Source organism: Rana temporaria, chromosome 1, assembly GCF_905171775.1.
Source record: "Rana temporaria chromosome 1, aRanTem1.1, whole genome shotgun sequence".
Classification (NCBI taxonomy): domain Eukaryota; kingdom Metazoa; phylum Chordata; class Amphibia; order Anura; family Ranidae; genus Rana; species Rana temporaria.
Window position 1 is genome coordinate 557,518,080 of NC_053489.1, and position 26,131 is coordinate 557,544,210.

At 41.1% G+C, this 26,131-nt stretch overlaps 1 protein-coding gene across 3 annotated transcripts in view; it reads left to right on the forward strand.

The window, feature by feature from the left end:
• Positions 1–26,131, forward strand: part of TENM3 (teneurin transmembrane protein 3) — a 1,530,681-nt gene that overhangs the window by 892,065 nt on the left and 612,485 nt on the right. Inside the window, exon 1 of one of the 3 annotated variants that reach the window (XM_040333831.1) lies at positions 418–792. The exons of the other annotated variants lie outside the window; for them this stretch is intronic. The gene's annotated coding sequence lies outside the window, so the exon portion shown is untranslated. Of the gene's footprint in view, positions 1–417; positions 793–26,131 lie in introns of those variants that run through there. 3 annotated transcript variants of the gene reach the window in all.

Consider the following 26,131-nt stretch of genomic DNA (forward strand, 5'->3'; position numbering starts at 1 on the left):
GTCATCCACCCTGCAAGATATGGAAAAAAAGAGAGCGATCCGGATTGTTCTCCTCCTGGTACAGTGCAGAAAGTTTGGTGTGCCCGATGCCATGTGTGATAATGAGAGGCATATTTAGCTGGGTAGAGGCAGGATACCCTCCAGGCACAATGTACACCCAGCTCCCCCCATCCAATCCACTGACAGCTTTCAGTGACACAAGCAGCCAAAAGTGCCCAGAGAAGAGGGGCCCCCCAGCACCTATCCCCACCCACCATCAGACTGGCACTGGTGACAGGTGGCCGATGTGCCATCCTAGGGAGAGAAGAGTTAAAGGAGGCAGGCTCTGCCCCCTCCTCCCTGGGTGTAAACAGAGGAGTCTCAGCCTATCATGTGTGATTGCTTCTCGCTGCTAGAAGAGAGAGCCAGGCTGTGTAACGTGATACATTATAGACTTCTCCAACGTGCTGCACGGGCTCAGCTCTGCCACTCACTCCCTCACATCCACCGAGCAGCCATAGGCAAGGAGCCGATCCCAGCACAGGCACGACAAGGAGCCCGGCCACCGTCCCTCCCATACACAGAGGCACCATCTCTCCCATACACAGAGGCACCATCTCTCCCATACACAGGGGCACCATCTCTCCCACACACACTGTACACAGAGGCACCGTCTCTCCATCCATCCTCCACTGCTGGAATGGGAGGAGGCTCCCTGTGCTAGAATCTCTCCACACCAGCACCATTAGCATCTCAAATCAGCTGGCTTTTTAACCCTTAGAGGACACCTACAAGACAAAACTCAACCAGAAGGTAATTGCAAAAAGTATTTGTTTTACTTTTATTTCTATGTTGCTGCTTTATGTTTGCAATGCATGTGTTTTATGTGATGGATGAGTATTGATTGAGCACCTAATGCCATCCTTGCACAGCCTCCATCCCTTTGTTGCAGGATCCCTCTTCTATCTTAGTACCTCTAGGTGAGTGTGATGGTGTGCTGCAGTCCCATGTCCTCCTTAGATATGCCCCCTCATCCTACCAGTGTTTGTGATTGGCATGGTGGCACCTTGTCATTTAGGCTTCCTAATCAGATGCATTGCCCTGAGATTGTGCCTGCTCTTCAAAGGTCTGACCCCCCCCTCCTCTCATCTCAATGGAGTGGAAATACTTTCTGTAATTGAAAGCAGATTCCCCTCTAGTCTGCAGTGGAGCCAGCCAAGATTTTCATTCTTAAAATAAACCTTTTGTTCTGAAAAACTTTCAAATTGTTCCTGAAGCCGGCCAGAGGAGTTGTGTGTTTGACAATCCTTCACTGAGCCTGATAAATTGTATCAAAATACAGCTAGACTTTAAATCAACATGGTGTTGTCTGCTGGGCTTCACAAAGCCACTCTCTGGCCAAGAAGGTATGGGATGCCTGTGTTGGGTCCTAGATGTCCTATGGTGTGGATGCCTATAGATCTATGGAGATAGAGCTGTGGATGTCATGGAGATGGAGCTGGAGCTATGGATGTCTATAGATCTATGGAGATATGGATGTCTATAGATCTATGGAGATGGAGCTGGAGATGTGGGTGTCTATAGATCTATGGAGATATAGATGTCTATAGATCTATGGAGATGGAGCTGGAGCTATGGATGTCTATAGATCTATGGAGATAGAGCTGGAGATGTGGATGTCTATAGATCTATGGTGATATGGATGTCTATAGATCTATGGAGCTGGAGATGTTGATGTCTATAGATCTATGGAGATAGAGCTGGAGATGTGGATATAGATCTATGGAGATAGAGCTGGAGATATGGATGTATATAGATCTATGGAGATGGAGCTGGAGATATGGATATAGATCTGTAGAGATAGAGCTGGAGATATGGATGTCTATAGATCTATGGAGATATGGAGATAGATCTGTGGAGATAGAGCTGGAGATATGGATGTCTATATATCTATGGAGATAGATCTGTGGAGATAGAGCTGGAGATATGGATATCTATATATCTATGGAGATAGATCTGGATATATGGATATCTATATATCTATGGGGATAGATCTGGATATATGGATATCTATATATCTATGGAGATAGATCTGGATATATGGATGTCTATATATTTATGGAGATAGATCTATGGAGATATGGATGTCTATAGATCTGAAGATATGGATGTCTATAGATCTGCCCAGATATACTTGTCACACGTTGCTTGTCTGATTTATTTTTTTCCCTCCCTGTCCCACCAGTTTCTCTTATTTAGTTAAACTATGCACACCAGGTTCGAAACTTCACAGAATATTGAATTTAATTCAGAGTGATGGTATTTGTGTTTGCTTTTCATCTGCTCTTTATTAACTCTGCACCCCCCCCCCCCCTCCCTTGGACATGGCTTTTAGAGAAGGGGGGGGAGAACTATGCAGGCATTTTAAATTCCACTTTGAATGCACTGCTATGAAATCCTGCAGACAAAGACTTAACTGATTCTCTCCATGTGTATGTTGTGAACAATAGGGATCCGGTGAAGGACGAGAGGCCAGAGAGAATAAAAAAAAAAAAAAAAGCAGCGGTGTTCTATTTTTTTATTTTTTTTTGGAAAAGTTTATTTATTTATTTGCCATTCCTGGACTCACGTTTCCTGGTCGACCGGTCATGCCCGGCCATCTGCAAAGCGAGCCGAGAAAGCACTTACCCCTAGGTAGAAACCTTTTATGCGATGGCTGCTGTGTGTTAATAGGAAGAACCCGGTTTTATATTTTACTGGCAGGTTCTAATGTTGTTCCTCTTTAATAATGCATGAAACTGTGTGCTTGTATATTCACCGAAGCCTCTGCTTGGCGGTCTGTGGATAGTTCTCTCCCTGGCGGTGGAAGAGTTACCCACCTGTACTGTCTGATCTCTATATAAAGTGCATGGCAGCTTGTAGAAATGAAGAATGGGCGCCGCTTGAATTTGTTGGGGTAACTAGCGTGCCCCCCCTCTCCCCTCCCCTACTATAATTCCTAGGAGTCTGAGTTTGGGGTAACTAGCGTGCCCCCCCTCCCCTACTATAATTCCTAGGAGTCTGAGTTTGGGGTAACTAGCGTGCCCCCCCTCCCCTACTATAATTCCTAGGAGTCTGAAAGTTTGTGGTCTGCTCTTCTTCCTTAGGCTGGAGTTGATGAATGGCTTGGGGAGATGGTGCAGATCTGCAGAATGATTTAGCTGGACTGACTTGCTTGGGTTTGTCTAAGTCTTGGAAGGGTTGTGCGTTTGTAGACTAGCTTCCCTTCTGGGGATTGAGTACTAAACAGAAGAAAAGAGCCTATGATTAAAATCCCTGCAAACATCTGATATTCTACACAAGGGGTGACTGATGAAGTGTGACCTGATGTATACAGTGATTTATTTTCCTCTACATTACATGTGAGTGACTCATGTAAGAGCAAAGAATCCATAATCTACTCCTGGCTAGGGGGATCCGATGGAGCCTTTGCCTGCCAATGTCTTGTAGTCTCGCTCCTGCAGTAAAGGGACCAGGAAACTTTTTTTGTTGCTTAGGTTAACTTATTTGCTTTTACTAAGGCCTGTTTACAGTGCAGCCACAACTTGTTGGATCACGCAGAAGATTTGAGCTTCTTGCAAAATCAAATACCTAATCTATAAAAACTTGATTTGGGTGGAACTGAACTGAAATAATTATCATTGTTATTGGCATATATCACCATCCAGGTGCTGCATAGCAAAAGACTGACATAGCTTGACGGTGGTTTGTTAGAGCATGACTAGGCTCTGCCAGGCCCTTATACAACACTGGTTGCATTTTCATTTTGTCTGGCCAGCTAGATTTTCGTTTTTATTTTATTTTTTTCTGAAGACTGTCCTTTTACTAGTAGATCTTTGTTTATTTTTTTATAGCACTTTATTCATGTTTACTCCTCCATACCATCCCCATATACACAGATTTGATGTCTAGGTTATGCCATATAAACAGATTTGGTGCCCAACGTATTCCATATACACAGATTTGATGCCCAACGTATTCCATATACACATATTTGATGCCCAACGTATTCCATATACACAGATTTGATGTCCAGTTTATTCCATATACACAGATTTGATGCCCGACGTATTCCATATACACAGATTTGATGCCCCACGTATTCCATATACACAGATTTGATGCCCAACTTATTCCATATACACAGATTTGATGCCCAACATATTCCATATACACAGATTTGATGTCCAGTTTATTCAATATACACATATTTGATGTCCAAGATATTCCATACAGTATACACCTATTTGATGTCCAGATTATTCCTTATAATCATTTTTGATGTCCAGTTTATTCCATATACACATATTTGATGTCCAGCTTGTTCCATATACATCTATTTGATGTCCAGTTTATTCAATATACACATATTTGATGTCCAAGATATTCCATACAGTATACACCTATTTAATGTCCAGATTATTCCTTATAATCATTTTTGATGTCCAGTTTATGCCATATACACATATTTGATGTCCAGTTTGTTCCATATACATCTATTTGATGTCCAGTTTATTCCATATACATCTATTTGATGTCCAGTTTATTCCATATGCACATATTTGATATCCAAGATATTCCATACAGTATACACCTATTTGATGTCCAGATTATTCCTTATAATCATTTTTGATGTCCAGGTCACTTTATATACACATATTTGATGTCCAGTTCACTTTATATACACATATTTGATGTCCAGGTCACTTTATATACACATATTTGATGTCCAGGTCACTTTATATACACATATTTGATGTTCGGGTCACTTTATATACACGTATTTGACGTGAAAATCACTTTATATACACATATTTGATGTACAGGTCATTCTATATACACCTATTTGCTGTCCAGGTTATTCCATATACACATATTTGATGTCTAGGTTATTTCTTATAAACATATTTTATGTCCAGGTGATTCTATGTACACATATGTGATGCCCAAGTTATTCCATATACACAGTTTTGATGTCCAGTTTATTCTATATACATATTTTTTTTATACATGGGTTACTCCACAATTCTGTACACAGATTTGCTGTCAATGTTATTTTATATACACCGATTTGGTATCCATGCTAAATCCATATACAGAGGATTTGTAATTGCGTACCAATTAATAATAATAATGTCTCTGGGTCCAATATGATTTCACTGGGTATTTGCATATCACTTTGCTTCGAAATGTGTTACTTCCCTCTCTTGTTATTCTACTTTGATAAATTAATAAAATTCTTGAACAAGAAATCCATATACGGAGATTTGACGTCCAGGTTAATCTATATACACAAATTTGATGTCCGGGTTATTCAATATACACAGATTTGGTGTCCAGGTTAATTCATTCACACATATTTGATGCCCAAGTTATTCTATATACACAGATTTGGTGTCTATTAATCCATGTACACATATTTGATGCCCAAGTTATTCTATATACACAGATTTGCTGTCTAGGTTAATCCATGTACATATATTTGATGCCCAAGTTATTCTATATACACAGATTTGGTGTCCAGGTTAATCCATATACACATATTTGATGCCCAAGTTATTCTATATACACAGATTTGGTGTCTAGGTTAATCCATATACACATATTTGATGCCCAAGTTATTCTATATACACAGATTTGGTGTCCAGGTTAATCCATATACACATATTTGATGCCCAAGTTATTCTATATACACAGATTTGGTGTCTATTAATCCATGTACACATATTTGATGCCCAAGTTATTCTATATACACAGATTTGGTGTCCAGGTTAATCCAAGTACACATATTTGATGCCCAAGTTATTCTATATACACAGATTTGGTGTCCAGGTTAATCCATATACACATATTTGATGCCCAAGTTATTCTATATACACAGATTTGATGCCCAGGTCACCCAAAATAACTTTTGTTTCGAGTTAGTTCAAAGCACCACCATGCTAGGCCTCCACTCATACCTTTTGGTTGCCACCTCAACCTCCATCAGACTGAAATCTTCATTTAGGTTTCCTTCCACAACTTTTTGAACTGGCATCTGTACCTGCAACTGTCGGCGGTCAGCCCCAACACATTTATTATGTTATCTTTGTAGTAATTTTTTATGAAATGGAGCTGCTTTTTTGGGTCATGGAAGTTTAAAGACTGCATTATTTACCTACCAACATAAAGCATTATTGGATGCAGAATTTTTATTTATGTGACAATAAAATGTACAGCATTCTTACATCCTATACACATACAAAAAAAAATGGCTTTCTTGTTTCAGCAAGAAATAATTGTATCACTTTTTATCTTCAATATCTGTTCTAGAGTACAGATGATTTGGTCTAGGGCTCTGTATAAATTAAGATCAATTTAAATATACCAAGAGTAGACCACATTGCTGGTCCCAGTAGTGAATGGTTCTTCTTTGATCTTCCCAGTATAGATCTGCCTTGCAGACATCACAGTTAATATCTAAAGTCATATTATGGTTCTGCATAAGAAGAGAGAAACATTTTCCCAAACCTTCCTCTATTGTGCGCTCGCCGCTAGCTTGTGTTGCAGAGGATATTTCCCTCTTACATTTTGCACATGACTTCAGTATCTTATGACCCCGGTGACACACATAAAAAATCTGAGCTGTGCAGACAAAATTCTTTCCTGATTTAATGTCAGGTACATTTTTATTTTATTTTTTATTTAAAAAACAATTTTTTTTTTTTAGACCTAGCCGGTTCACAATTCTGCCAATTGCTTCTTCCGCCGCAGTTTCATATGAAAACAAGTTTTTTGTGACTTCAAACTTTCCATTTTTGACTTTGAATAGACTCCATTCAGGCAGACTGGAGCAGTGGAGAGCAGGGGGCTGCCTGAATGCTTAGATCCTTGTGATAATTAATACTGCAAGATGGATTAAAATCCCACGTTCCAGGTATTTGTTCCCGGAGAAGGTCCACTAGAAAAGCGTTGCTAAGCACCTGTCACCACGGCCGGTAACTTGAAGTGACCCAGTGAATGCACTTGCACTGAGCTATTGCTAAAGTGCATTTGAATAGGAGATACAAAACAGTTTGTGCTGAGAGTCTTGGAAAGAGAATTTCTTTTTTTTTTGTCGGTAAAAAAGATTTCATTCATCATAAAATTCATGTCAATTTTAACAATGTTGCCCATAATAGCTCCCTCTGCTGGGGATATTTATAAATTAGTGCTTTCCTTTTTTGTTGTATATTTTATTTTTTATTTTTATAATATTTATACATAGAAACTGTTTATTTGTTTTTTTTGTATCATGTTTGATTTTTATTTATTTTTTTAACAATACAAATATTTTAGTTCCTGGAATGCAGTATATTTATATGCTAGGTTCACTTTTTTTACTTTTTTTTTTTACTTTTTACTTTTTGTTACTTTTTTTTTTTTCTTTTGGTCACCAGATGTGTAGGATTTGTAGAGCAGCAGTTTTTCCTCCAACTCCCGAACAGTGAAATGAGTTGTAGTGGCTCTAACATGTGGTTATTTTTGTTGATAGATTCTTTAATCATTTTCAGCTAATTCCACCAGCTTTGGCTGAGGCACATGTGGCGGGCTTTTAACATGCTTGCAAAAATGTCACATGTGACTAATGGCAATTAAATAGACATCGGCAATGATTTCATTGTGTGAGTTTCTCTTTTCTTTTTTTTTCTATTTTCAGAACGTTGCCTTTTTTTTTTTTTTCTGTATGTTTTGATAGGCTCTGGAATTCAAACTGCAATTTCATGTCTAATGTGCTTCGCAACTATAATTCATCACGAGAAACCACATGATGATTCGCCAATTAAAATGTGTTTGGCTTCTGATTAATCCTGGTCATGGCTGAATTACACAAACCAGTATTCAGACTTTGTTGAGACGTTTTCTAGATTATTTTTTGCTGGGAATGGAATGTTAGCTTCCCTCTTCAAAAGATTGAAATAGAAATAAAAACCTGACTACCTGAGATGTATAAATGTAGCATTTTCACATGCGTACTGATAATAAAGTACTAATATGTGTAGAGAAGTTATCTATATAAATATGATTAGAAAGAGCAACGTGCAAAATACAATTCAGAGCTACCAATTAGCTATTTTTTAAGGAAAACGAGTGCGTAAAAAGGCAAAACTTGATTGGTTGCTATGCATTATTGCACATTATTGTATGTTGCAATTAAAGCGGAGTTCCACCCATATATTATTCTTGATCTGAATGAGTCCCTTGCTGCAAGTATAACAACATTTGACATGATTTTTTATTTTTTTACTTACTGTGTGTACCTTGTAGCTAGCGGGAGCCTTGAAATCTCCCTCTTCTTGGCCGTGGCGCTATACGTCATATCCTGGGACGCCTTGGCTCATGGGAGATGTTTGTCATCGTTCCCGGGAGCCAGTGGGCATCACCGCAGGATTGCATTGCCATAACAACGGGGTGGGCGCCTCCTCTGTCGCTGCCTGTTGTTATGGCAACAAGATAATCTTCCCGTGCTACGCCCTGTGTAGACTGTGCATGCACAAGATCGGGAGGTGCATGCTGGGTAACCAGCAGCACCTTATGCCGGAACAGACTCCTAGTGGGCTTCACATGCCCACAGTGAAAATGGAAGCGCTCAGCAATGCAGAACACAAACGTGAGTGAATTAAAAAAACAGGAATTGAACAGCGATTTTATTTATTTACACAAATTAAACTATGCAGTGCAGCAGAATGGGTGAAAAAAAAAAATCCGGGTGGAACTTCTTTTTAACATATTAAAGATAATGGCAAAATACGCAATTGAAACTGACATAGCAGATTAGTTTCAAGTGCATCCTAAATTATTACTCTCATTTTATGGTCCACAGCTCCTGCTGTGCTTTTACAGAAGGAAAAACACAGAACGTGTTGGCGTTGATTTACTGAAGACAAATAGACTGTGCACTTTGCAAGTGCAGTAGACGTTCCTGAGAGCTTAGTGAATTTGGTGATGGTTCACTTTGTAAAGAATATCAAATCGGCTGCAAGGGAAAAAAAAAAAATGCTTTTTCGCTTGGATGATGGAGATAAACAGAGCTTCAGAACATTCACTAAGCTCTGGGGAAAATGAGTGCAATGTGCACTTGCAAAGTGCACAGTCTATTTGCCTTTAGTAAATCAACCCCTTTGTCAGAGTTTTGAAATTCAGTACCTCCGACTTGCCTTGCTGCCTTTGTATTGTACTCTGAGCCCTGTCGCTGCCCTTCTACCCTCTGCCCATTATCTTAGAGAACTGGCAACTGTAAAAAGATAAAAAATATATATATATATTGTGGGGAGATTTACTAAAGCTGGAGAGTGCAAAATCTGGTGAAACTCTGTACAGAAACCAATTGGCTTCCAGGTTTTATTGTAAAAAATAAAAAAATCCAATAAAGTTTATTGAAAAAAAAAATTGGTTGGCTATAACATTTTTGAAAATTCATAAAAAAAATATTACCGTAATTCTTCTGGTTGACCTATAGGGGGTTATTTATTAAAACTGGAGAGTGCAAAATCTGGTACAGCTCTGCATAGAAAGGTGATTTGAGTTCGCATGTGTTGCGCTATATAAGTTTCTCACTCACTCACTCATAGAAACCAGTCAGCTTCAAACTGAAGTTAGAAGCTGATTGGCTACTATACACAGCTGCACCAGATTTTACACTCTCCAGTTTTAGTAAATCAACCCCTGTAGTTTTCAAGCAAATTTTATAAAAATAAAGTGTTTTTATGTACTTAAAAAAAAAACAAAAGACGTTTATTGTCCAAGCACTGATGATGAAACTATTTGGGCGAGAAGTATTTAAATGTTACTTGAATTCCTGACCTTGAGACTTATTTAGTCTTTCTTTTCTTTTCTGTGCAAATAAAAGCTACTAATGCCTTCAAAAGGGAAAAGTTTTTGTTTGTTCTTTTTTTTTAAGTTTTTTTGGATCAGCCAAAAACAACACCGCGAGACGTTCGCTAATGCAGTAGAAGCACATTCCTCTGTGTGTTAATGTTGCCAGAAAATCAGAGAAAGGGAAAGAGGCCATGGCTTTGAATGACTCCTCCGAGAGACCTAAGAAACAACTTTTGTTTTCTCTTTGACACAAACTGATTTACTCGGCTTGTACAAGGCTGTTAGTGGAGCAAATAGGAATAAAAAATACGTTGTTCACGTGGAGTAACTTTTGTTGGTCATTTGTTCATGGGATGTGTACTGTGTATGTGTAATTGTGTATATGCCAATTTATGTAGATGCATAGACATTGTGCATTAAAGGCCAAAGAAAGGTGTATATACACTGCTTGATCGTTTACTATTGCTAAACCTTTTGAGAAGAATCTTTACTTGGGACTGGACTGTTTCCCAAGCACTGGACTGGTTTCCATGATCTTCCCTATCCCGTCATCATCCGGTTACCATTCCTTGGTCTAGGTCATGGGTGCTCAACTGTTGCGGAACTACAAGTCCCATTATGCCTCAGCTTTTGGGAGTCATGTTTGTTACTGTGTCAGCCTTGCAATGCCTCATGGGTAGTTCCGCAACAGCTGGAGGGCCACAGGTTGAGCACTCACGAGCTAGACCAAGGAATGGTAACCAGAAGATGATGGGATAGGAAAGATCATGGATACCTAGCTATTCGGCTGCTTTCACACTGGACTGACGCGTCCATTGGAGCTAAAACACTGCTAGTCTTCGACCACTAGTGGGGCGCTTTTAACCCACCCAGTGGCCGAAGAAGGGGTTAAAAGTGCCCGTACTGCGGTGCTTCCAAAGGGCTTTTTTAGGCGCTTCGGAAGTGCTGCCCATTCATTCCAATGGGCAGGGGTGGTGTAGGACAGCTGTATACAGTGCTTCTACTTTGCCCCAAAAATTCGGCTTGCAGGACTTTTTTTCCCGTCCGGCCAGCACACCGCCCCAGTCTGAAAACACTTGGGCTTTCACACTGGGGAGGCATGAGAGGCAGTTTTAAGGCGCTTTACAAGCGCTATTTTTATCGCTTAAGCCCTGTACACGCGATCGGTCCATCTGATGAAAACGGTCTGATGGACGGTTTTCATCGGTTAACCGATGAAGCTGACTGATGGTCAGTCGTGCCTACACACCATCGGTTAAAAAACCAATTGTGTCAGAACGCGGTGACTCAAAACACAACGACGTGCTGAAAAAAACGAAGTTCAATGCTTTCAAGCATGCGTCGACTTGATTCTGAGCATGCGTGGTTTTTTAACCGATGGACGTGCCTACAAACGATCGTTTTTTTTTTTTTCTATCGGTTAAATTTAAAACAAGATTGCTTTTTTTTAACCTATGGATAAATAACCGATGGGGCCCACACATGATCGGTTTGGTCCGATAAAAACGGTCCATCAGACCTTTCTCATCGGTTTGACCGATCGTGTGTACGCGGCATAAAACATCTGAAAACTGCCTCGGTGTGAAAATAGCCGAAATATCCAATCATGGCTTTACTTTTCAAATAACTGAATAATTGTAGCAAATTTTTATTTGATTTGAGTGAAGATTCTCAATGTCCTTGGTAAATCAGCCTCTGTGTCTTGGAAAACCTGTGACGTGCACCAGCAGAAAATAAATGGTCAAGGAAAATTCCGACTGTCTTTGTTTTTGTAACAATGACAATAGGGTTGCTTTTACTACCCCCATTCACCACACCCCATCCACTTCAACCTTCTAAGTGGAGTTCTACTTTAAACCTATTTCTTTATTTATGAGTGAATAAAGGGTCAAGGAGAATTCAGACTGTCGGTTTTTGTAACAATGACAATCAAGTTGCATTTGCTATCCCCGTTAACCACATCCCATCCACTTCAGCCTTCAAAGTGGAGTCCTCCTTTAAACCAATGGGGTTTATTTACTAAAGGCAAAAAGACTGTGCACTTTGCAACGTGCAGTTACACTCTGCAAATGCAGTTGCTCCAGAGCTTAGTAAATGAGCAGAAGCTCTGCTGACTTCAAACATCCAATCATGTGCAAGCAAAAATGCTTTTTTTAAATTTTTCCTTGCACGTGATTGGGTACTCTTTGCAAAGTGAAGCTTTACCTCATTTACTAAGCTCTGGAGAAACTGCACTTGCAGAGTGTAACTGCCAGGGCTTTTTTTCAGGGGGAACTTGGTGGAACTCAGTTCCACCACCTCTGGCACAGACCCTTTGGTGCCTGCTCACCACAGTCACTTGTAAACACAGAAGTCCGATTTCTGTGTTTACAAGTGACATTTCTGCACTCTGTGTGTAACCCCCCTAATCTCTGCACTCTGTATTTAATGCAATCCTGGCATTTAATCAGGGCCGATCCTAGGGTCACAGGCGCCTGAGTGCAGAAATATTTCTGGCGCCCCCACATGGGCGTCGTCATGTTACTAACTCCTCCCCTTTACAAATGTTTCTATGGCAACGACTCAACCACAGAGATGCTCCCCCATAAAGTCTTTATTAACCTGGGATCCTTACATGATCTCTTAACAATAAACAAAATACAGGAAGAGGGCTTCTGTTAGAGAGTCTGTTAGATGTTTGGTGCCCCCACCCCTGCAGGCGCCTGGGTGCAATGCACCCTGTGCACCCTGCCTAGGATCGGCCCTGCATTTAATGCCCCTTTAAGACCCTTCTACTGTTTGTGAAATCTGACCACACCCACTATTTGATGTGATTTGGAGGATTTGTGTGGGGGATGGGTTTTTAGGGGGTCGTGTTTGAGTTCCAGCACCTATTATTTGAGAAAAAAAGCATTGACTGCACTTTGCAAAGTGCACAGTCTTGCCTTTAGTAAATCGGCTCCAATGTATTTATTTTGGAGTGAATAAAATGATAGGAAAACATCTATTCTGACCAGCCTTGTTGGGTTTGATATGCATGGCTGGATCTAGTATAGGATGAAATATGCCAGTATGTAAGGAACTGTGTTCTGTGAATTCTGTGGAGCATAGAAAGTAAACAAATGGCTGACAGCTGAAGCCTGCTGTAACATTCTAATGACAATGGCATCTTGTAAGAAAGTTGATGTAGCCTTTGTCTTCAATGACATTCAAGCTCTGCAAGGAGTTGATCTTTAGGGGACTGCACCAAGATGTCAGCACTCAGCAATGACATCCATCCCAGCTAGACCTGTCCACTCTGCCAGTCTCCCGTGTTTTCATCAGCTGCAGTTTCCAAAAAAAGAGGTCACAGGCATTGGTTACCTAAGTATGCTAAAGTTAAGAAGGAACACAAAACTGTTAAAAAAAAAAAAAAAAAAGACAGTGAAAAAAAAAAAAAAAAATCCTAAATATTCGTAGTTTCCTCTAGAAAGGTGGTAGACTCATTCTCTTGATACCAAGCATTCACTAGCACATTGGCCACCTCGTAACCAGAAAATCCTCTCTTTATTAAGTCATTCACATAAAACTGTCCGCTTATGCGTTAAACCAGCCAGGGTCTTAATCATAGTGGTATATACATATTAACAAAATGGCTTATCAATTTCTCATGCAGAGTCTACTCCGTTAATGTCTTTAATGTTGGGGGGAGTGGAAGCAGAAATCAGTAACTATACATAAGGTCATGTGCATGTGCAGAAAAGTAATTGCCACTGTGATGCAGTTATAAGGCTCATGCACAAGGCTGCAATTCATTTACTGATATCTATGGAGGATCTTGCTGGTAGAGACTGGAAGCAGGATTCTGCGTAAAATAAAAAAAATGCATTTAATGGTCGGTAAAATGCTTCCATACAGATCTGAAAATTCTTCCTTCATTCCCTAGTTCAAATTTATGCATAAATTGTAGGCTGTATAAGTACCCATAATAATAATAAATAACTGACCGAAGATACAATTTTTTTTTATGTTTTCATTTTATTTTTTATTCGTTTTTTTTGTATCTTTACGTATTAAATAAAACTGATGTAAATGCAGCTGTATGCATGGGCCCATAGCATACAATACTATGCAGATCTGTAAAAAAACAATGTTTTTTATTTTATCTGAATGCAGCATTTTTTACATTGTGTGCACAAGCCCATAATCTAAATGCATGATGTTTTCCAGCCTTATGAAACTACTAGTAGCTGCCCTGCTGAGACATGCAGATGTGGCAGTTTACGTTATTTTAATCGTCTGAGATTTGCCACCAAAGGTTGTTGAAGGAAAATTTCAGGAATACATTTTTTACTTGTAGTTCTAGAATTCATTAGTAGAGGTGTTGCTGACTCTGCCTGCAAAACCGCCTACCAACCCGATTGTACACCTGTGTGAAAGGGGCCTAAAAAACAGCAACAAAAAGACTTTGATGGTTATATTTTTAGCACTTCTGATTTGGTTAATCCCAGATGCACACCATCACGCCAAAAACTGTGTGAATTAAAAAACAAAACAAACTACTCTTAACCGGTTCCTGACCGGCTCGTGTGTATTTATGGGGAAGAATGGCTCCCCTGCGTGAAAAACCAATGTGGGCACAGGGTTCCTTTAAGACCCACCAGAGGGACGCGCGCACGCCAGCGGACCATATACACATTGTCGGCGTTTGCGTGCACGTGCGCCACCACGGGGACCCACCAGAGGGATGTGCGCACGCCCGCGGACCAGGTACATATTGCCAGTGGTTGCGTTTGCGTGCACGTGCACCAACACTGGGATTTGTGTGTGCTGTGCTGTCAGAGGAGAGGAGACATGTCGTTTGTTCCTGGTAAGTAGGAACAGTGAAATGTCTCCTCTTCTACTCAGTCTTATCCCCATACAGTTAGAACTTACTGAGGGAACACACATTTAACCCATTGATCGGCCCCTAGTGTTAACCCCTTCCCTACCACTGTCATTTACACTGTGAACAGTGCATTTTTATAGCCCTGATCGCTGTATAAATGTCAATGGTCCCAAAAATGTGTCAAAAGTGTCCGATCTGTTCATCGCAATGTTGCAATAATGTTATTACTAGTAAAAAATAAAAAATGCTATAAATCTTTCCCATAGTTTGTAGATGCTTTAACTTTTGTGCAAACCAATCAATATACGCCTATTGCAATTTTTTTTACCAAAAATATGTAGAAGAATATTTATTGGCCTAAACTGATGAAGAAATTTGTTTTTTTATAAACATTTTGGGGGATATTTATTATAGCAAAAGGTAAAGAAAAATGTTTTTTCAAAAATTGTATAGCACAAAAAATAAAAAACGCAGAGGTGATCAAATATGACCAAAATAATGCTTTATTTGTGGGGGGAAAAAAGGACGCAATTTCGATTTGAGTACAGCATTGCATGACCACGCAATTACCAGTTAAAGCAACGCAGTACCAAATTTGTAAAAAGTGCTCTGATCAGGAAGAGGGTAAAACCTTCCAGGGCTGAAGTGGTTAAAAATGCTCCCTCCCCCCCTCCCTCCTAACACCTATTCTGACTAACCTGTGTAAGCAATATCCATATGCTTACCTATTATCAGGCCACTCCAGTACAGTCATGTGATCTCCTCTGTGTCAGCCAGAGCAATGGCTGGTAAAGTCTGGGAGCGGTGACCTCACCCATAGGCTCCTATGGCCCACCCGTTGTCTGCTCTCCCTCCACTGCTAAAGTGAACCTGTGGCTCTACCCCAAATCTCTGCCCTAACAGCAGAGATTTGCTTTAAGAATACACTTGAGCTGTTCCATTTACTGCTAATAACCAGTTTACGGGGTACTTCAGATCAGATTCATGCTGTAGAGTGGAGTTCTTTGATATCCTGAGAGCTACAGGCTACCCATACCAGTTTTACAGAACATTTAAAACAAGAAATGTAACATTATGTTGACAGGTGACTATAAATAAAAGTGAAAACAAGCCCTGTAGGTGGATTTAGGACTTCAGACAGTGAGAGTACATTTCACAGTCTCGGAGAAGTAATTCAGTCAAGGCAGATACAGACAATCTGATAGGAACTCTATCAGACTAATAAAGGATACATTCCAGTCTAGTAGCAAATTATGATCCTATGTTTATTTTTTATCTTTTCATTTCCATTTCCAGATCTGCTTATGCAGCTTGGCTGCTCCGTCTCTGCTTGAGAAAGGTCAGGTGTCCCTAGAGTAGAGCAAAAAGCAGACTTGCTAAATCAATTCCCAAACTAGAGAAATAACATGCAGCAAAATGAATGGAGACACGCTCCATCACAAAAATGCCCATTCTTCACCTTCATAAAGTATCACAAAGCTAAAGTACAGGGGAAGAACCATTACTAGCAGAACTCGTATGTGCAATGGAGGACTTGTATTTACATATAGAGATGTATGACCGGATTGAGACCCTTCCAAGATCGTTACGCCTGTGCAGCTGCGTTTTCATGCATTTATACATCTGTTTTTATTTATTTTTATGCTTTTTTATGACTCGGAGCCTAGTGTATATGTAGTCATGTTATGTCTAACAAAAAATAAGCAATGCACAATTTCCAGAGCATTTTAATCCTATATTTTGTAGAATTTTCAGAGTGCCCCCTTGCTATTAGATATACCTATCAAAGTGGCTCCTTAAGCCTCGTACACACGGCCGAGGAACTCGACGGGCGAAACACATCGTTTTGCTCGTCGAGTTCCTTGTTAGGCTGTCGAGGAACTCGACAAGACAAGTTTCTCCATTCCCGTCGAGGAAAAAGAAGACATGCTCTCTTTTTGGCTCGACGGGATCCTCGACAGTTTCCTCGTCGAAAAATGTACACACGACCGGTTTCCTCGGCAAAAAAAAAATCCCAGCAAGTTTCTTGCTGTTTTTTGCCGAGAAACTCGGTCGTGTGTACGAGGCCTTACATTGTGTCTCCTTCAAAGTGCCCCTTTTATGCCAGGTTTCCCTATCAGAGTGTTGCCTTACATAAGTTATCTTAATCATAGTGCCCCTTTACATTAGGTGCCCCTATTAGAGTACCCCCTTACATTAGGGGCCCCCATAACGTTGTCCTCTTTCACCAAGCATACCCATCACAGTGCCCCCTTACATCAGGTATCTCCGTAACAGTAATCTTTTTCTTTTACAAAGTGTTTGTTGAAATTTTCAAAGAAGCACATTTGCAAGCGAGCATCAAAACACAATGGTGTCAAAGGTAATAGGTGCCAACGAGGCAATAAAAGACAAAAAGAAAGGGAATGGGCCGACAGGCCTACAATTAAAAAGACAGATGGGCAGTGCAACAACAACCACCAATGTAACTATTGCATCAAGGACATGAGTGTGTAATAGTACAAAAGTGCTCAAGTACAAGGAATCTTCATGTCAACAGTACCCGCTTTCATCAGGATTACCCCTCCAAGTGCTCCCTTCCGTCCCTATCAGAATGTCCCCTTACCACAGTCGTCTCCATCAGTGATCTATTTCATCAGATATACCCATCACAGTGCTCCTATACATCAGGTGTCCTCATCACAGTGCTCCTATACATCAGGTGTCTTCATCACAGTGCTCTCCCACATCAGGTACCCCCATCACAGTGCTCCTATACATCAGGTGTCTTCATCACAGTGCTCTCCCACATCAGGTACCCCCATCACAGTGCTCCTATACATCAGGTGTCTTCATCACAGTGCTCTCCCACATCAGGTACCCCCATCACAGTGCTCCTATACATCAGGTGTCCTCATCACAGTGCTCTCCCACATCAGGTACCCCCATCACAGTGCTCCCTTACATCAGGTGTTCTCATCACAGTGCTCCTATACATCAGGTGCCCCCATCTCCGTACCCTCTTTCATCAGGTGTCCACATCAGTGTCCCCTTATATCATGCGTCATCTACTAGAGTACCCCTGCACTTTTTAATGCCAAGCAGAGGATAGAAGCTGGGAGTCGGTAGAACAGGGCACTCATGTGATGTCCTTGGTTATTAGGATGCTGACGGTCCCAACAGCATCACTGAAACCGAATCATTGAAACTGTCTGGCTTGCAGTCCAGATAGAAATTTCACTCAGTCTAGGCCCAGACTATGGTCTGCCATTTAAAGTGACGCCTACTATAAACGTATATTATCTGTCAGTACTCCCTCTCCTGCAAAAAAAGATCTGCATGTGCCTAGATCTTGGCAGCAAAATGCACTCATTTACATATTGTATCTTATCTTAAAATGCTTTGATGGTATGCTGAGTGTTAAAGGTGTCTATCCAGGATGTTCTCTCTCACAGTTGTATAGAACCTGATCACGAAGCTGTGAGTTTCCTGGTGGCTAGGCCTGTTCCCTCCTGGTACAAGATTTTAATAATTCCATCCTCTGGTGTTTTGCAGTGTCTGCCTCAATTATGTACTATATTTTAGCCTTCGTATTGACTGATGTAGAGATAAATGCGTCTCTACAGCCCACAGCTACATCTAGAACTATGAGAGCTGAAACCAAAAGAGTCTGCGGACCTTGCCTTAAAACCAGCTGTAGGGAACACGGCTCTCGTCCTAATTTCATAGACCATAATCACATCTCCGAAGCATCTTTTTTTTTTTTTTTTATATCGGTGTCTGCTACAGATGGAAGTTACATCTCTTAAACAGCACATAATGCATATTAAGCCACCACAGTCTGCTACTGTATAAGTATTAAAATGATTCATTATAGCGTTTTTTCACTTCTTTATTGCAGACAATACACACAATTTCACATACGCCCACCAAACTAAATTATACAAACTTATTTTTTGCCATTGCATGCTAGTGGAATGACATTTATGCAAAGATTTTTTTTTTTTTTTACAATTTAACAATTTCGTATTTTTAGTCTGTTCCAATGTCTACCTGTATGCATCACCTGTAACTAAAAATAAGTGTAATCATCAGGCGGTTTTGTAAAATGTAATGAATAATATTGCCGCAGGGCCCGTTCAGGGTTGTGATGAAAATTGGTTGTGAAAATTAGGTTTTGGTGTGGTGATATTTTGACATAGCTCCTCATTTAATGTGTATTTAAACCTAAGAGCAGGAGGTTAATATATTGCAGCTTAGCAGTCCTTAGATGTGGTGCCTGCATTCGTTTTTATTATCACCTGGTGATTCCGTCAGTCACATGGGCTTATCTGAGCATATAAAAATATGGCTGTATTTTGGCACTGCGTTACTTTAACTGACAATTGCGCGGTCACGCGACACTGTACCCAAATAAAATTTCCTTTTTTTTCTCCACAAATAGAGCTTCCTTTTTAGTGTTATTTGATCACCTCTGTTTTTTATTTTTTGCACTAGAAAAAAAAAAAAAAAAACAATTTTGAAAAAAATAAATAAATACATTTATTTTTGCTATAAAACTTATCCAATAAAAAAATGGAAAAAAATCGAATTTCTTTATCAATTTAAGCCAATATGTATTCTACTACATATTTTTGGTAAAAAAAATCCCAATAAGCATATATTGATTGAATACTCCACAAACTATGGGATACATTTTGGAATTTCCTATTTTTATTTTTTTCACTAGTAATGGCGGCGATCAGCGACTTATAGCAGGACTGCGATATTACAGCAGACAAATTGCACATCTGACACTTTTTTGGGAACAAGTGGCACTACTATAGTGATCAGTGCTAAAAATATGCACTACCGGTGTACTAATGACACTGGCAGGGATGGGGTTTACATCTGGGGCGATCAAAGGGTTAAATGCGTGGCCAACATGTGTTACTGTGTACACTGTGTGCTGCTTTTACTAAGCCATGTGCTTTGCAGGAAGAAAAAAAAACAGCACTGTCAGAAGAGATTTGTTTTTGTTTACCTACACGGGGCTCTCCTTGGTAATGTCCGGTAATGTCCGGAGCCGATCGTCGGATACCAGCGACCGATCAACGGCCTGCAGCCACTGAGTGGTTGGTGCTGCAGCCAATCGCAGCACAGCCGGGGTGGCGTTGGCGTGCGGATCACATACTAGGTGCGCGATCTGGCACAGAGCAACCACCCTGCAGCAGTATATGTGCGGTGGGCGATCGTAAAGCAGTTAATGCAGGGAATGCATTAGGCTGCTTTCACACTGAGGCGCTTTGCAGGCGCTATTGCGCTAAAAATTGCGCCTGAAAAGCGCCCTGAAAATTGCGCCTGCAAAGCGCTCCTTTCTATCCAGTGCGAAAGCGTTGCACTGGCAGGTTGATAAAGCAAAGTCCTGCCAGACGCATCTTTGAGATGCGGTAGGAGCGGTGAAAATACCGCTCCTATAGCGCCCCTGGCCATTGAAATCAATGGGGCAGCGTCGCCGTACTGCCTGCAAACCGCCTGCGGGCGGGTTTAACCCTTTTTCGGCCGCTAGCGGGGGTTAAAATCTCCCCGCTAGCAACCAAAAATCACGGCAAACACGACGGTAAGACACCACAAAAAATAGCGGTGCTTTACCGCCGGCGCACCAAGCGCCTCAGTGTAAAAAGTACCCTAAAGGTAAGAAATGCTTAGGCCTTACAACCACTTTCACTTTATTGATGAGTTACAAAATGACACTTTATTAATTTCTACCAAGTGTCATGGTGCGAACAAAGGACGCAAAAAACAACAGTTTTCTATATAAACTTGCGTTGATCTATGCAGATCAATGCATCCCAATTGATATGGAGTAAACGAGCCCTAACACCTCTGTTAGCTGTATTCATTTATGAAAATGATGTAATCCATTTATCATAGCCCTTTAATATCTGTTGGTTTCTGTAGCTAAAGACATGAAGCATTGGAATGCACAGGAACTATGGATTTACAGCTTCTGATAACCTTCACTGTACTCACCTAGGAATAGCTATAATGATCTACCTATACATATTACATTGTAGATCAATAGATGCTTTCAGAAAGTTTTTCTATGACAGCAAACTACATTGTCAGGCATCAGAATATAAATGTACCCCGTGACATTGTTTCCGGGATTGAAAACGCCAGTAGATAGGAATACAGTAAAACCTTGGTTTGCAAGCATAATTTGTTCCAAAACATGCTTGTAATCCAAAGCACTTGTATATCAAAGCATTTTTTTTACAGGTTATAAAAGAGAAGAGAGGCACCTCTAAGTGTAGCAATAAGTTGCTGAATGTTGTACCTTCATTAAATGTAACCATATTGCTACACTAAGAGGCTCCTCTCTTCTTTTTTATACTCAGTTGTGACGTGACGCTACTCTTATATCAAGACATCGCTTGTATATCAAGGCAAAATGTATTAAAACATTTTGCTTGTCTTGCAAAACGTTCTCAAACCAAGGTTTTACTGTATATAGATATATAGGAAAAATATAGGTTTGCTCAGTCGTTATTTTCTAGTACTTCTATTGCCTTTTGTTATTAAAGTGGACCTTCCGTCATTTCTTTTCATCTTTCCATCTATTAAATCTTCTGCCCTTGTTGTTTTAACTTTGCATAGTAAAACTTAGGCCTGGTACACACGATAGGATTGATCCACGGATACGGTCCGCCGGACCGTATCCGCGGATAAATCCTCTGGCGGATTTGGATCCGTTGGCATGTACTCACCATCGGATCCAAATCTGCGCGGAATTCAACCGCGGTGACGTGTCGCGCCGTCGCCGCGATGATGACGCGGCGACGTGCTCGACGCTGTCATATAAGGAAATCCACGCATGCGTCGAATCATTACGACGCATGCGAGGGACGGGTTCGGACGGATCGATCCAGTGAGTCTGTACAGACCACCGGATCGATCCGCTGGAGCCAATTCCAGCGGATAGATTTGTTAGCATGCTTACAAATTTTTATCTGCTGGAAATCGGAAATATCCGCTGGAACGTACACACCAGGGGATCTATCCGCTGAAACCGATCCGCTGAGATTTTTCAGCGGATGGATCCTCTCGTGTGTACGTACGGGGCCTTGGATAGTAAATACCTTTTACAGCTCACTTCCTGTTTCTTGTCTGGTAATAAGCCTAGGCTTATGACATCATGCACAGCTCTCTTTCAAGCCCTATACACACGGGCCACAATCTTGTCAGGAAAAAAACGTTGTTTTTCCTGAAGAGATTCTTGACAAGAATCTCTTGCCGCCCGAGTGTACAGACACTTTCAAAAGAACTTTGATTCTTTTGAAAGGCAAGAACGCGGTCACGTCATCACGTACGACGAGCATGCACTCTTCACATTTGATGCTGTTGCCGCCATCTTGCTGCACCCTACCTATGCCCAGGAAGCTACCACGCATGCGTCAAAGTCATTTTGAGCATGCGCGGGTTTCCGCAGCGACAGGTAAGTTTACACACTCTTGGGTTTCTCGGCAGAAAAACATGACGAGAAAATAGAGAGCAGGTTCTCTATTTTTCTCGTCGATTTTAGGCAGTTTTCTTGACGAGAAACCTCAAAGCCTAAGGCCTCGTTCACACGGCCGAGAAACTCGACGGGCAAAACAGGATCTCGGCGAGCCAAATTTTCCCATTCCCATCGGGGAAAAAGAAGACATGCTTTCTTTTGGGCCCGATGAGATCCTTGGCGGTTTCCTCATTGAAAAGTGTACACACGACCGGTTTCCTCGGCAAAAAAAAAAAAACCCAGCAAGCTTCTTGCTGTTTTTTGCCGAGAAACTCGGCGTGTGTATGAGGCCTCATACACACGCACTGCCAGCAGTTTTCTTGCTGGTTCTTGCCGAGAAAACCGAGCGCGTGTACGAGGCTTCACTCTCGTGAGAGCTTGCCAGGAAGGGAAGGGGATGAGTCATAAGAAGGCCAATGAAAGCTGCAGAAGCTGGAGGTGTGCCTGCGTAAATCCAGGACATGAACAGGCAGCAGCTTCAGCTGCCCACAGTTAAAATGGTTGCAGCCAGACTTGGTGGAGGGAGATTTCAGCAGTAAATTTGGAAAGTACAGAATCACAGTATATATAAAATATGCAAAGTAGTTGGAGAGAAGCTTCAGAATGGCACAGATGTTTTTATTACAACTTGTGTGAGCAGACTGCAGTTCCTCTTTAAAGGGTTTGTAAAGGAATTTTACACATTTTCTTAATAGCTTCCTTTACCTTAATGCAGTGCTGTTTTCATGTCCTCATTGTTCGTTTTTGCTCTCAAATTGCTGTAATTCTTCTCTGATCTCCACACTTCCTGGTTGTCTGTTTCCCGATAACCACAGTACTGGGAGCTTTCTCTCTGTCGTCACTAATCAAGGAGGTGTGATTACTGTGTGTCTAAAACCCCTCAGCACCAATCAGTTTCATTTTCCAAACCATCACTGCCCTGTATTGGCTCTGTGGCTCTGTAGAGCAGAGAAGCAGGAAACATGCAAAAACGAAACTAGAAACTACAGGTACATTATATGATTGATTTTTATCTATTTTTAATCGTTTTGAAAAGGAATCAGTTAATTATTATGTCTCTATACCCTGTAAACAGTCATTTCAGCAAAAAAAAATGTTTTTTATTTACAACTCCTTTAAGGAATATTTCTGATTGTACGCACGTACAGAGTAAAAATAATAGTCTTGTACCTTTTGGCAGAAAACGCTGCCATTTGTATTGCATAAGGTGTGTAGTAGTTTTATTGTTACACAGTATATTTACTCTCCCCCTGAGCACCAAATGCGTTATTTCTAGACTGTTTTTAGCAGCTACCAAGGGAGCTGGAAATTGTAGCCTGAAACCCTTTTCTAGATAGCGAAGTTTAAATAAAGCCGAGATGGTGTGTTTAACAAAGCTCACATTGTTAACCTCGTGTAATTATTAAACACTTGTTCAATTTTACTCATCACTTACATAGGAAAAGTGCAGGAGGCGAGCAGACAGCTGGTTAATCTCCCAAAAGTTTCGATTCCCGTGATAGTGGGGGTGCAATACGTCTTCTTAATTAAGTAAGTCTTTGTTTAGGGAAATGTGGAAAGGCCAGCATACTTAAACAGGGCTGTTTGGATTTGTGATAAGGTCGATGTCAGACACCACTAAGCAGTTTACCTTATTGACATTCGTGATATGGCAGACTGCAAACTGCTACTAGCAGGCTTGTGTCACAGAGCAAAGAGCAATGTGCAGAATAGAGCTTGGTATATATACATGTATCGAAATGCAGCCGGTTCAGCAGACAATGGTCCTGTCTGTTCAGTGGAAATCAATCGTTACACTGGATTCTGTGGAATGATCTTGCTGAAAAAACAGCATTTGATCAGCCGCTGCAGCCAATGGCTGCAACACTGATCAATGTATTCTGACAGGGGGGAGTCCCTGCTGTCAGAATACAATATCGCTGCAGGGGAGGTACCTGCATCCACCTCGCTTGTGTGGACGCGGTAATCCGTGAGTTTTTTCATTCTACCCGCTGGTTAAATGAAGAGAAATCCTGCACGTGTATATTGCTTAAAGTTGGATATACACGAGCAGTAACCCTATTCATTAAGTCGGCAGGATGAACAAAACAAAAACAAATGAATTCCCCCATCCATACAAGCAAGGTGGATGGAGGAATTTTCCCTGCTGGAACATTGTACAGTGTAACCTTGGATTACCAGCATAGTCCGTTCCAGGAGAATGCTTCTAACCCAAAGCTCTAGCATATCAAAGCAAGTTTCCCCATAGAAGTCAATGAATTGAAAATAATTTGTTCCGCCTTGACTTCAATGGCATGCAATACCGCATGTAGCCAGAGGTGGGGGGCTCCAGAGAGCCTCGGAAAAGCTTGGGGACGGCTCGGCTGAACTCGGAAAACTTTGGGAAGGGAGTTTTTACAAGTATTTCCGAACGGCTCAGATCGGCTCCCCCCCCCCCCCACCCACCTCATGCCAAATGCGGTACTGCACACCACTGTGACTCGATTCCTGTTCGTTTTTTTGCGAGACTCGCAAACTAAGTCTGGATTTCTTAAAATACAGTGCTCGTATTGCAAAACGCTTGTTAACCTCGCTACTCGCAATCCGAGGTTTCACTGTATTTTGGTAGCAGGGACACTCCACTGTCAGACTGGCTGCAGTCGTTTAAGGTTTTCCTTTTACCACTCAACTTCTGTTGAACAGGGAGGGCCACACATCAAAATTTGACCAGTCCCTGTGTGTGTGTGTGTGTGTGTGTGTGTGTGTGTCTGTATAAATGTGTATATATGTATATTCACAGCAGTCCCTGCTCTCAAGTAGCTTACAATCTAAGGTCCTTAACTCACATGCATACATTAACATACTACGGCCAATTTAGACAGGAACCAATTAACCTACCAGCATATCTTTGGAGTGTGAGAGGAAACCAAAGTACCCCGAGGAAGCCCATGCAGGCTTGGTGAGAACATGCAAACTCCAGGCAAGTAGTGCTGTGATTGGAATTCTAACTGACGACCCTAGCTTTGCAGAAGTGCCAACCACTTAGCCACTTTACCACCATGCTGTGGGTGGCCTTGTCTGTATCCTCCTGCCTGACATTCTTCAATCTGAAAATCAAAAAAGGACATTTATTGGCTGAACAGCATCTGCATCCAATCAGATGAAACGATTGTTTGGGTATTCTGACAGCTCTGTGTGTCAGCTGTCAGAAGACGGTAGCTGCCAGGGAAGGTCCCAAAAGGCATGGATAAGGAAAGCTATAGATTTCTCTGTTAAGCATATTGTTTGGCCACTTTTGTTCACTCTGCGTTCATAAGGGTTTTAAGTTTTGATAGATACTGTACAAAGTACAGTGAGTAGAGAAAAGAAGGGGTAGGGCCAAAGGGTTGAGTAACATATTACATATCCATAAAGCCTAGTGCACACGATCGGATTTTCCATGGACAAAGCATAGGACCTTTGTCCTAAGGGTGTTGGCCATGAACTTGTCTTGCATACAAACGGCAAAGAATTGTCGGCCAACAAACACAAAACTACATATTTTTTTCAGCTCTTTAGCGCCACCCTTTGGGCAACTTCTGCTAACGTTGTGTTATGGTTAGCATTGCTTCTGAGCATGCGTGTTTGTACTTTGGACTTCTGTACACGCGATCGATTAATCCGACAACACACATTTGTTGGCCGAAAATCCGACAACAATTGTCCGATGGAGCATACAAACAGTCGGATTTTCCAACAACAGCCTGTCATCACACAATTCCTGTCAGAAAATCTGTTTGTGTGTACAGGCCTTAATAATGGGTTGGCAACTTAAGGTAAAATCTGAATTGTGTGTCTTGACACTAAACACAACTATACCTCCTGGGATATTCAGCCAACCACATAAACTGGCATAGATGCATAGAACAGAGCGTGTAAATTGTTCTATTTGGTGT